Source organism: Temnothorax longispinosus, unplaced genomic scaffold (assembly GCF_030848805.1).
Source record: "Temnothorax longispinosus isolate EJ_2023e unplaced genomic scaffold, Tlon_JGU_v1 HiC_scaffold_25, whole genome shotgun sequence".
Taxonomy (NCBI): Eukaryota; Metazoa; Arthropoda; class Insecta; order Hymenoptera; family Formicidae; genus Temnothorax; species Temnothorax longispinosus.
Window position 1 is genome coordinate 234,329 of NW_027270069.1, and position 14,292 is coordinate 248,620.

The 14,292-nt window shown below is 37.9% G+C and overlaps 1 protein-coding gene across 6 annotated transcripts in view; it reads right to left on the minus strand.

Moving 5' to 3' along the window:
- The window catches only part of LOC139824060 (syntaxin 1A), an 83,933-nt gene that overhangs the window by 48,578 nt on the left and 21,063 nt on the right, over positions 1-14,292 (minus strand). The window lies entirely within an intron of this gene.

The window sequence follows — 14,292 nt, forward strand, 5'->3', positions numbered from 1 at the left end:
GTTCAGAACTATACGAAAAATATTTTATATAAGCCAGAACTCCGAGATTTCCTACAGCGTCTCACTCATATACCCGTAAATGCGTCTTTCTCGGGCGATAAAAATTATTTAAAAAATGATTAAATAATGTTTATCGCCAGAACTCTTTAGAAAACGTTAGAACACGTTCAGAACTGTACGAAAATTATAATAAAACTCGCAGAACTGTCGAAATACGGCCAGCGTCTCACCTATTTTCGATGAATTCCTGACTTTCGAGTGTTATTAATTTATTTACAAATTATACAACAATGCCAATGCCCGGAACTTTTTGGAAAATGCTTCTATATGTTCAGAACTACTCGAAAAATATTTTATATAAACCGGAACTCCGAGATTTCGCTTAGCGTTTCATCGTTTTCCGTCATGATTACTTTTCGGTTAATATTAATTTTTTAAAATATAACACAAATATTCTAACGCTCGGAACTCTTTAAGAAATGCTTCAATATGCTCAGAACTACTCGAAAAATATTTTACATAAATCGGAACTCCGAGATTTCAACTGGCGTCTCAACTCGGTATACTCGTTACATTGTAATTTTTTTTAGTACTTTATAATTAATTTTTTTGCTTTTATATGGCAGAACTCTTTATAGAACTGTTATAGAACTATAGATCTCGCAAAATCTGATGAGATACAGTAGTGGAACTTGTGTAGGACAAAGTGAGACGCTGCGTGAACCTAGCGTCTCAGTTTGTACTGACGCGTTTTTTGGCTTTAAAAGCTAGAACTATTTGTTTAAACTAGCAGGAACTCTAGAACTATTGAAAAGGAAGTCAGAACTCTCAATAATTTGTGAGTTTCCGCAAAATGAGACGCTAGCTTCACACACACGAGGAAATGACATTTGCGTCGGCGAGACGAAGAATCGAAGGAAATAATTTATCTTCAATTATTATGGCTATGTCTAACTAAGTTAAAACAAAACAGAGTGTAAAATGGATTAAAATCGTCGAAAGATGCATTGTGAAAAATGTTGTCTATAATAGTACTTTAAAGCAAAATATCGAAAAATTATAACCCGAAATTAAGATCAAATTTATGCCTATGTAATATTGTAATATTATGTATATTATGCCTATTGTAACGCTTAATAGTGCAAAGTTAATACTTGATCATGCAACTTTTACCTCATAATATGAAATAACGGTATCAACGAGGACGTGTCAAATGATAACCCTCGACTCTTTGTTGATTATTATTGAGAGAAATTGAATGTCAAATTTAATTGACAGATAGTCCTAATTACCACTCAATCTCGCATATTATTAATATTATAACATTCATTTGGAATGCATCAAGCAGTACGGACGCAGACGCGATCGATTATTTAAATGCTTACGAAACGAATGCACCGACGGACCCAATTATGTAAATGATCAATAGCAGACATTTTTGGATCGGTATTGCAAGGGATATTATCAAGTGGAAATTTGCCGGGTCGACGTGAGCAAGACAAAAGATTCGTCAAATCGTTAGATAATATTATTATCGCATCGCGCGCGAGCCTCGCCGCAGGCACCAACGCGTCACGATACATTTGAAGCGAACAGGCTAGCGAAACATTTTCCGGATCTTCCCGCCGAGTTATATAACGTCGCAGAACGAAATGGCACGTAATGGACCCGAGATTGTGCCATTTCTATCGAGACAGCCCGATATTTTTCGTTCATATCTCGCCTGTCATATTGGCGATTGACCTGAAAGAAAGAGAAAGAGAGAAAGCGAGAAGTCGAGCAGGCCATAAATTCGCGATCTAAGTCTCTTACGTTCACTGACAAATTGACGTTCTTGCAAAAAGTGTCGAACATATCAAGCATGCCAGTATTGCGCGTATATGTATAATAATCGAAGTAAATTCGACTTATAAACTTTATGCATGCTTTAACGAATTCCAAAAATATTGTCAGCGCGGTCACAATCGGACTTCCAAAAAAGATTATAAAATACGAAATAACTGTCGCTCTCCAATAATTACCGAAATTAATCTTCTTTTCCGCAATTAATCCTATAAACTCCCTCGATTCATTCGAATGCCCCACGTTAAAATCCACGATAAAATTTTGACATTTAATAGGTCACTGAACAGAACTGCGATGCGAATCTTTTTTTAGCTAAATCTAAAATGTTATATAATGTCATCAAAATAAGCACAAAAATTGATATCTATAAAAAATCTTACTTTTTTCAGCTATCGTAATCAAGCCCTTATCCCCAAAATCAGTAAATTGGGTCTGTGTGTGCTATATATTGATAGAAATTGAAACCATTACTCTTTCATGAGAGAGACAATTCACGGAGAATAATAAAATATAAATGTTTTTCCTAGGTAGAAACGCTATTATTCGCCAGCGCGGCGGCTTGGGATCAACGTGTGACATCTCCCTCTCGGGTGATTCCACGATGTCGTTTAGGCTTTTCCTAACGCGAATGTACCTCCTGTAAGGTTGCGATAACCGGCGAAAAAACGACTCTATCGCGAACGGACACCCTCGCCGGTCTGGAGAAATCTTTTTCGGGGGAGAGACGATCGGGAGAGATGTACGTCTACGACGGCGTTAAGCAATCCCGTGAGTCCCTCCACCTGATTATATTTCCTCCCATCAGACCGAAATTGCAGCCACGCGAAATTGCGATAGCTACACCGCACTGTTTCTTCAGCTCCCAAAACCCAAGGCGTTTGATACTTATTTATAGGAATCCTCTCAACCAAGTAATCAATTTCATTCCTGCGAATCGTTGCGATTTTATTATCTCTTTTCCTTTTCCATTGACGTTAAAATTACTTTTATTAAATAAAGCCAATGTTCAACCGCCAATCATAATAACTTTATGCGCCAAGCGATATTGATTTGCTGACGCAATTGTCATATTTGTCAGAAATTACGTTTCGCAAGTAGGAAAAAAATTTAGGCGCTATATCTTAAATTGAACGAGACAAGCCCGTAATTTGTAAACGTCATCAAGAAACACGGTAGTGTCCCGCGCCAAGTACACGCGAAGCGAGACCGCACCGTGACTCTTTTACGCGAACGCACGAGTTGCGAGTACCCGAGATTTTGAGATCTCAATAACCGCTCAACCGATCAAGTTCTAAGTAGACCCAATCAATATCTTGAGTTTGAATTATATAATAAGAGTGTTTTGATTTTTCCGCCACATGTTTCAGTCACAGCGTCGTATTTCAGATGGATATAGATATCTCACAAATTACGGACTCGCCTTATCGTCATGCCGAATTTCTCAATCACATCGTAGCGTAATTGATCAGCCACCCGGTGGAAATTGGATCGCGCGCGTCAGAGGGATTAAATGTCACGGCCGGTATTTTTCGCGGGCGATATATTTTTCGGTATATACGCGGAGAGGGAGATACACGGTCGGTATATATTTTTAGCTCTCTCGTATCACCACTAACCGTCCTCCCACGTCTTCAAATTGCGTAGGACCGTTGGAACACATATTGATAACAGCATTTCCAACTATCCTGTGACGATGACGCGAGCACCGCCGACAGCCTTAATTCACACGTGTGCCACGCAACGCCACGCCGAACTTTGCGCACGTTGCCTCTAACGGGGAGAGGACGACCTAATTGTTCCGCAAAAGTAAACTTTACTCCGCGCGAATTAGCCAGACACGCCGCGCCGCTCGTCGCTCGTCACAACCTTGGCTGAATTCCACGACCGCGAAACGAACATGACACTTATTGTCGTAGCAAATGTACAGGTGTACACATCCGCGCGCGGAAGGCGCCTTTCATTTACATAGCGAATTACATCCACGTCAGCGGAAACCACCGATGTTACGTGGACCGATAAACTTGATAATGAAAAGTGTAACATTTAATTAACATCGCGCGTTTCATGAAACTGCGAAACGTCGCGTTTGGGATATGCAAAACGAAAGAGAGAGAGAGATCTCAAGAGCGAAAAACGAACACGCAAGATGTTCGCTTCGCGACTCATTGCGTCGATTAACGACGCTTAATTAAACCGTTTAATCTCCCGTAATTTTTCTTTTGCGCGACGGAGAGATTTTCACGGAAGAGCGTCTCCGCAACTGTTGCTCTCGATTTCTCTTTTATCATTTTCTTTGATACGTCGAGATATTTACTGAACGCGAGTCATCTTCCTTCTTTTTCCTTATTTCCGTGAGAGCGACTGAAATGTGGGAGCAAAGGCAACTTATACATCTTGCGGGTAATTCCACGTCGATTCCGTCGTCGATCGAGAGATGATCGGTTTCGATCGGTGTAGCAGATACCAATGGCAAAAGTCAATTTCTTGTCGGAAATGGCGGTAAAAAAGAACTTAAACAAGCAACCCTCTGTAGCCGTCTCTAATCAAACACTAAAGACGGAAATCGATTCATCGCCGTCGAATATCATGAGAGAGAAAGAAATCATCTCGCGTTTGCAACAGAAATAACTCAAAAAGAGAAATATATCTCCATATTTTACGCGAGTAGGATATATTTTAGTGCCCTACGGCAATACAAATGGCCACCTATCATGGGACCAGCGGAACGCTTTTGCTGAGAAACGCGGTATATGGTGCTCGTTCGATTTTGGACGTATCGATTTGCTCGTTACCGTGACAGCCGCTGACAAATCTGTCTCGCAGTTTACGCGGTTTTCTCCTGCGACTTCCATTGTACGGATTTTCAAACGACCACATTGCAGTCGCGAAACACCATCCGTTATGGATTGCATTCGCCAGAGAATTTTATATTAACTATCTCGAACGTCTAGAAAATTCATCTCCGCGACAATTTTTCTTCGATGAAAAATGTGGAGGTACCGAAATATAGCAAAAAATTCGAATTATCGGCAAAGAAAAGGCTTCCAGTAAATTAAGTTCTAGCCATGCAAATAGATGACAAATGTTTATGTTTGATTTAACTTCAAGTAAAGCGAACAGAATATTTTATAATTTATTTATAATTTAAATGCTAAGTTTAATCTCGAGAGTTAAAAGAAATGACGCTCAATTAAATCTTCGGCGGAAAAAATCAGCAAATTTATCATAAAATTTTAATTTTTAAAAAAAGTTATTTTAATTATTATCTCCTATTAATATCCTCATATTCCAGCGTACAATATAACAATGAGAATTATTTACGTGAGATTTAAATACGATGAAGGGGAACCGGTCCGTGGCAATGCCGTAACTTCCTTGAGTAACAAAAGGGTTAAAGATTAATTACGTTGTCAGCACTCTACTTGTCCGCGCAACGTCCCGTTTTGTCGGTGTATAAAAGCCTAATTACGGGGGTCTCTCAAAGATTTCTATCAAAGACGGAATTCCTGTTCGTCTATCAAGGAAGGAATTTCTATTCGTCTCCGTCACGGAACGACATTTACCAGAAAATGAAATTTTCGTGTCGCACAAACGACGTCGATGCGATGCACGTGTGTGTGTGTGTGTTTGTGTGTGTGCACACGCATCTAGGTATACGACGTAAAAACAATAAAAAAAATTACAAGTTGCTCATCCGTGTCACGTGCCTCTACAAAACAGGTTTTCGTCAACGGCGCCCCGTACTTCAGTCCTGGTAAACTTAATTTTCTATGCGCGAGAAGAAGTTCACGTGCTGCAGTTAGGAAATAATAATAAATTGGCTTCGGTCTATACATGCCTGCGAAGGAGCTCGGGCAAACTTTTCCCTAAAGTAGAGAGAATATATCGTATCCGCTGTCACATCTGCTAAAGTACATCTTATGACGTATAAGGATATTTTCTGAGGATTGAATTTGATTAATTAGATTCTCTCAACAATCACACGCTGTAACAATACTTCTTTATACATTTAATTATAAGGAAGGAACACGGAACTTCTTTCCTTAGTCGGAAAAGTTCTACTGCTGTATGCATTTGTCTTAGTTTCCTTTTTTTCTTCTGAACTCTTGTGCCCTCGTCGAGAACATGTGCAACGAAAGATAAATTTCTACGTTTTAATTTATAGCGACACGATATAACTCACCGTGTGTTTCGACTCGATCTTCTCGAATATGCATGCGAGATGTATTCGATTGCAATCTGTCGTGCTAATAAAACGTAAACGGAAAATTTACATTCCAGAACAGATGCAGACGGACACTTCGTCCTGTTGTTCTTGTGTGTGTAACGTCGTGAAAATAAAAAAGAGAACATGTATACTGCAAAATGAAAAGGGGAAATATATGCAGTTTTTCCCAACGGTATCTCGCACGTGTCTTGCGTCGGCTTACAATTTTTTACACATTTAGTTATACCTGCCAAAAAAAAAGTAACATATAACACACGTTTTAAAATAGCTTATGACGGGGAGATCTTTTTTTCACGTAATATGTAACTGTAAAAATATCATTTATTATAATCAAAATAACTATACACCTCTCAAATATTAAAAATCAAAATCGTAACTCTACACGGAGAGAATTTTAAGTAAAATAACTGTAATTCAAGTCGGTTTAGTAGTATTATATTGTACTTTTCATACATTGCAAAAATTAACATTAATAAGTAAATGATTCTTGCTTGCTATATATGTTGCATACATGTCATTCGATGCAATGACATATTACGTATGGTTTGATCATTGACTTGACTATGTGAACACGCATACTGTGCATAAGTATAATTCATCCAGCAATCAAGTAAATGTTTTAGTGAAAGCATGGCATTCAGCCTGTTGCAAACTGCCATTAGCTGAAACCTGAAACCCTCATTTTTCCACTCTTTAATGCCTTATATCTCGGAAACTGTCCATTTTTGGGCTTGGTGCCTATGGACACTTTTTATCAGCATGTTATGAACTACATTATCCTACATTATTGTCAAATTTGACTGGGAGCCAAAACCCCCCATGACCGTTGCGGGGTCCTTTACCCTGAAATCATGGTAGTTGTGGGACAACATGTACCACCAAGAATTTTATGCCCGCTATTCTGATTAATATTCACCATAATAAAAAATATTAATAGATATCTATTACATAAAAATATAAAATATGTTGGATTAATTTTACTAAAATATATCTAGAAAATTTCAATAATTTTTCAAAATTTACCAATCTGCTTGCTAATTTTTATCACGTTGTTTGTAAAATGTCTTTTGTATATTTTAAATTCCTTGGTTGCCAAGTTGTCCCAAGTTTGTAGTGAATTTAACGGTAAAATATATCAAAAAATTCTCTCCGTGTACTAAATTGAAACTAATAAATATATATTCTAATTGTAACTATGCAATGTTAAATTTATAGTGTCAAATTATACTTAAATTGAGTCATTTTAAATCGTAGGTCGTCACTGCTCCTCCTCAATATGTCATTTAACTAGAACAATGTTAATTCAACTAAACCAATAGTTAAAATAATACTGTTTTGTGTTAAAAATAATTTGACATATTGTAGTTAAAAATAACAAAATATTATTTAACTCAAGGTATTTAAATTTCATCCTTAATTAATATTTAACAGTGTAAATATGTATAACTTATTTTACACCTTATATATACGATTTATATAATTAGTCATAACTATTATACATTGCGCAGCTAACAAACATGCCCCAAATAATTTCTCGTACCGCAAACGCGAGGTAAATCAATCATCGTTTTACAATAATTCAAGGGAAAAGCTCGGATCAAGCAGGTTTATGCTTTTTCCAAGCAAAAGAATTCCCGTAAATTCCTTCACGTACACGTCGGGACAACGTGCAATTCTCGTATATAAGATTGGACGGAGTCCTCTAGGACGTCGCGCCAGGATCAACCCGGTGACGTCGAGCATGAATTATCCGCCGTCTGAGCTTGGCACGGAGCGACTTGTAGCATACGACTGTCGCGCCTGCATCTGCCACGTTGACAGACAGCGATGGTCAACAGTTTATATTTGCGTAAATGTTCACTGCAAGATGATAGCCGCTCTATTCAAGCGGCGCACATCAACGTTAAAATCTATTTCTAGCCAAACATATACGGGGAGTATATCCGATCTCTATGTCGACGCTTGATGAATTTCGACACCTGTTCATTCTGCTTCGTTCCCTAGAGATACATTTGAATATGATAATATGTATTATACATATTTGGCTACATATATTTGACGTATCGTATCAGAAGCGTATCAGAAGTCAAAATACTGACATATTATACATCAATTTTGATGAATTATGCTTGATGTGCAGTATAAACGATTACAAAAGAGCTACTGTTATGACACTGCGGTACTAATTTACTGAATATTTGTTCTCAATATTTTGTGAAATGAATAAACGTGCAACATCTGTGACTACTGATTGGGGCTGAAAGAAAACCGATTACAATGATACACTGAGAAAAAAATTTGTTAATCCCAAAAAATATTCAGTCCAATACGTTCAACTAAACATTTTAGTTAGTTAACTAAACATTAGTTGAATTAATTAATTCTTGATTAAAGAAACTAAATAAATTGTTGAAACAACTAATGTTTAGTTAATTAACTAAAATGTTTAGTTGAACGTATCGGACTAAAAATTTTTTCGGATTAACAATTTTTTTCTCAGTGTATGAATTTGCTTAATTGAATTCTTTCAACAATTACACGCTGTAGCAATACTCGTGGAAATTATTTTATGTTTGCAGGTGCGAACAGGTCGTATATCTCGTTCTTTTCGGCAGTTAGAGTTTTCAATGGTAAAAAATGAGAAACAAGTAGTGCAAAAAACTTGTAAAAAAATATATATAACGGCTAGGCCCTGCTATCCATCAACGTCAACCTGTTGCAAGTTACGTTATCCCTAGCCGACTAAAACCTACTTTACTCGGAGGAAAGTCGGTTGGCGGTTTTAATCGGTTTAGTTCAATGTCAAACTGGAAATGAAGATTAAACAAGTGCATCTGGCAATAAACGTGCGAATAAGAACACGGATTCTCTGCTTAAAGAATTTTCGCTGAACTACTCATGTTGAGTTACTGAGGAGATGATCGATGAAACTAAATTCTTTTCCTTTTTTAAATTACTAGAATCAGATCTCGGCATAGAACTGTGTAAATATTAAATATAATTTACGTGACCAACAAAGGAAAAGGCCCAACAAGGGCCAATAATCGAGCAAACAGTAGATAGTCAAATTTAAAAGTTTATTTCCAATTTCCTATTTGCTCGATTATTGGCCCTTGTTTTCCCTTTGTTGGTTTGAGACACACGAGCGGGATCCTTTTAATGATAATTTACGTGAAATTACTACTTGACCCCCTGCGTGCTAATATATCGTGTAATTGATGTTTAGAGTCGATGAACGCGTGCACGTAATGAAATTTATTTCGATATTTAAAACTGATCGGGCACACGACGATGGTTCCACCGAGAATATCTCAACCAAAGCCTTCGCGTCGAGAATCGTTCCATTTAAATGGAACCTCAGCGTAAAGGTCCGTTTTTTTTCGCGGCTGCCGATTTAAAAACGCTCCCATCCGCGTTCTTGCTGATACGCGGCAGTTGGCGGTAGATCGGATCGATGAACGGCGTCGCGTAACTCGAGTGCCGCCTCTCCATCGCACTGACTTTTCAAGCTATTTTTAGCGCAGGACTATTCTCGTGATACTATTTAGCAGCGTCGGCAGGTGGTGCGCGTCCACATCGATGCTGTAACAGCGCGTAGCACACGCGGACTCGTGTTACGCGTTTGAGATTTTTTTTTTCATATATTTACATAATCACGATGTGAACACGAACGCGCGTTCAAGATGACTTTTTATAATTGCATGTCGCGAAGAGAATCCATTAACCTTTAAAGGACGGGCAAGTTTTTTCATGGCTCTTTATGATATTTATTTATAACTTCCAGATATGTGTTAAAGTGTTATACCACGAAAAATAAGCGACTCCTGTAAAACCTAAAATAAGGCTTCCCGTTCTCTACAGAATAATTACGCACGAGATGACGATTGCGCGGGAATGATTTAATCTCTTCACTTATTTGCAGGTATCATACATGATACCTTCAATATCATTTTATCTTTACATGTAATAGGTGACTTATCTTACGCAACGATTATATCAAGAGATTTGCACTTTTCACGCTATTACTTGTTTACATTCTTCGGCAGTGCTAATAAATCATTAATAATTGAACAGTCCACAGTAAACATCGCTTTCATCTGATCTTCATGACCGGGAACATGTGTACCGTGCGTTTAAACATTATTAATTTTAAAAACATCAGTGGCGCTTAATGCGCACGTGGTACACACATATGCACATATTACACGTGCCGCAGGTAGAAAAATCAATATTGCAAACGAGGCGGAATTTACATTGTGAAATTTTCGCTGTACTTCCGATAAAAAATAACAAGCTCCGGAGGCCTCCAGAGGTTAATCAACGGACAGGAGGGTGAAAATACGGAGGAAATGGGTTACTAATTAAAGCGGTTGTTCATCGAGGATAATGCGCGAGATTGCGCGTTGTATATTTAACGAATATCGTCATTAGCTTGCGGAAATACGTAGCGGCGATTCAAACGTGTGAATAATTCCTGCATATTATAGGGTTCCGGCCTATGAGCGGAACGAGCGAGCAAGCGAGCGCGCAGGGAGAACAACGACGATTGTTTCGCGGCCTCGAGCGCGTAAGTGACGTGGGAACGATCGATTATCGAGCCGTTCGCCGCAACAAATGCGTAAACGCCGCGCCGATCCCGCGGGGTGTCCCGGCGTCGTCGTTATCGCCCGTAATCCGCGCGCGTGCCCCTCTAACGAAGCATTCGGCGCACCGACACAGTTTCTAAAACCGTTTAACCCGTTTCCACCGGATCGCCGCGAGTGACAACAATATCGACGTGCACGAGGCCCGATTATCTTCATCTCGTTCACGTATACGTACGCTCGTATCCGCGTTGTGAATAGTCTCGCGTATATCTCGACGGTATATGTATTTCTCGCAGCTGTTTGAAATCGAACGACCCAAAAACGTATCGGATGTACAAGTCATCGGATGTACAAGTTGTCATTAATTTTATTCTGTTTAGTTTTTATTTTAGAAACCAACAGCTTACTTTAGAGCTACACAACGTTTTAAGAAAAGCGTTGTTTATATCATCCTTATTATACAAAAAATTATCATCTCTCCGTCGTTACAACTAACGCAGTTTTATTTCGGCTTGTCGTTTAAATTACATTTGCATACACATATACACATATGTTAAACATGTCTTCATCAATAACTAGAAAGAGATAAATAAAAAATGCATTATCATTTTGAAGCAAGCAATCTAAACAATTTAATGGTAAAAGACAAAAAAAGCGTGAAAATAAAAATAAAAAATAAAGTTTTTCTCTCTCTTCTTTGCGAGAATACGTTTCGAATCACGTCTACTAGTTTCTACAAGATCTCCCATCGTAATCTCTGCTCGCTCGCGAAAAGAACTCGTGCAATCTACGCAAAAGCGACTGTTTAAACAAATTGGTACATTTCGCGTAATTGTGTATCGCGAAAGCGACGATAGTACGCCATCGCGAGTTAAACGCAATTTCGCCAAATAGGATACACGTCTTAAACGCATATGTTCTCATTTTTTTATTTTTTTGCTACAGTTTCGTTCAAGCTCCGACGGCTACGGCGACGGTTACGTTGCAAAAAGTTGCAATAAACGTAAGTGTTCGAAGGTACGTGCATGTTTATATACACACGGACAGACGGAGAAATCTTTTTGACGTATCTAGGGCTTAGCCGCCTTGCCGTCAAAACTTCTCAGGTAGACAGAAGAGCGAAGCTGAAAGAGACCGAGCGACAGATAGCTATATGGAAATACACTCGCATCCTGCTCGAACAATATAGGCCGATACGATGTATAGACGTACCGGTTGAGGAGGTCAAAGAGTAAAGATTATAATGCATAATATATCGGATAATTTAAGCCACGGGTAAATTATCACGGAATTTCGATGCACAAGGTCGAGGTATTAATAGTAATTAGCAGGCACTGCTCTCTCTCTTTCTCTCTCTCTCTCTCTCTCTCTCTCTCTTCTCTCTCTCTCTCTCTATCTCTCTTCTCGTACGGGATATTACTTAATCCCTCAGTTGCGGGAGGTTAATCTACTTGCTCGAAATTATCGACAAGCTACGTAGGAACGTACTGCATGTTTGCGCGACATTTATCCAGATTTCTAAACAGATTAGCGTTGAAGTCACACAGCGTAACTTACAATTAGCGTAACGTAATTTTCCTCTTCTCTATCATTTCTCATTATCAATATTACTTTTTCGTTTAATGTTAAAACTTGGCGATTTCGCGTTATCAATATATATGCACGACTTGACTGCTCTTAAAAATCATGTAATAACGCAAACTATATTATCAAACTATATTTACATTAAGACGTAGCTTTAAAATCTTGATTATTTTGTAAAATATTAAACTTTATAATATTATTACATATGCAGTATATTAGTGTAACAGCTATCTTAATATTCGCATGTAACGCGATCAGTATGGATCAGTATGGATTTAAAATTTTTCTATTTATATCCACAAAATAATTCCTTAAAATCAAACTCTTCTAATCTTACAATTCACTAAAAATCTCCCCCCCCCCCACAAAAGTGCCTTCTTCTGGCATTACGATCAATACGATCCAAGATGAATTTTAGTCTAACAATTTTTTTTCTATTCACCCGTGTAAGCTGTCCGGCTTCTTTTTGTTAAATTCTTTGCAACAATGAGTTTTTCCATACTAAGGTTATCAGCCTTACCTACACAATCTCCAACCTCTGGAGGACAGTATGTATTCAGAGATGGCATTATTCAAATAAAATTTTATCTAGATCGTTATTTAATTACAATTTCACCCGTGATTTGTATTATTTATTGCTTATATTATTTGTTATCTATATTAACTGTATTATGCACTATTTACGTTATTCGTGTTAATCGCAAGGAAAGATTTAAATTGCTATATATGTATATTCTATATAAACATTAATATGTAATTTAATTTCTTTCTGATTATATGTAACTTAATTTTCTGTTTGATTATACTGAATTTGCTTATTTGCTTTTTTGTTAATATTTTAATATAAATAAAACATATTTCTAATACAAAATGATAATTATTTAGATAAAAATTTATTTAAATTATCGTTTAATCGAATAAATTTTTAATCGAATAAGAATTTATTTACGAATAAATTATGCTTTGCCTTTTATTTATTATCTATCATTCCAATAAAATTTTGCCCATCTCTGTCTGTATTTATAAAGGGATTCTCTCAGGGCAAAATACTATCAGTGAGTATCTTCTTCGGAAAAGTGGCGATCAAAAATAAAAATCAATTTTTTTGTTAAATTTGAACTCGGATCTTAGAGCCAGGTCTCATTAGAGCAGCATACATCTCACTCCCCGGAAGCATTCCGGAATGTTATTAATCGATGTTTCAATAATCTATGTTCTACGGCTTTTCCTAGAAAATAAAGCATAATCGGTGGAAGTACCATTAATAATATAATTAAATCTGCAGCGGACGTCGGCGTTCGATTCACATAAACAAAGGGTTAGGAGCCGCAGCCGTCGCAAACACGCGCGCGCGCGCCTGCTCATGCCGGGGGATGAAGGTGTAAGGGATGACAATCCAACCCCGGCTACCAGCAGCTACAATGGCAACCAGGGCAAGGACGATTACCACTAGTGTCCCATCCCTCTCTCTCTCTATCGTGCCTCTTATGTCTCCCACCCTCTTTCGCGAGCATCCTGGCCATTCCACCACCTCTTTTACCTCTTCTCTCCAGCAGCCACTTTTCAAATTTAACCAGTCTCCTGCATTGCATTTCTATTGAATTTGACGGCGCGGGCGCCGCGCTTATTGTAATATCGAGGCTCGATTATCTTCGCGCGAAATTACGAAAGCTGATACGTCGAATGATTTCCCGGTCGTTTCTCGCAATGAGCGAGAGAATTACACGGAATATCCTCTAGAAGAAACTATTTCGCTCAAGTCTTTTCAATTAACGGCTGTTCAAGCTTCCATCAGTTCTTTCTCTCGATCGAGTTACACTTTACACTCGCGCTAGAGTTTACAAGCTTCGTTAGTTGCGCTTAAATTACTAATCCCATCAATATGATCAAGGTTGTCCTTTAACGATGTCAGAAATTCAAAATATTACATATGTATATATATTAAAAATTTGGTAGACCCTGAATTTTTCTGCGTGCGCGCAAAGTTCAATGTATTAAAGTTCGCGAAAGTCCGTTGTATATCGTGCTCTTTCCAATAATAAAACGTCG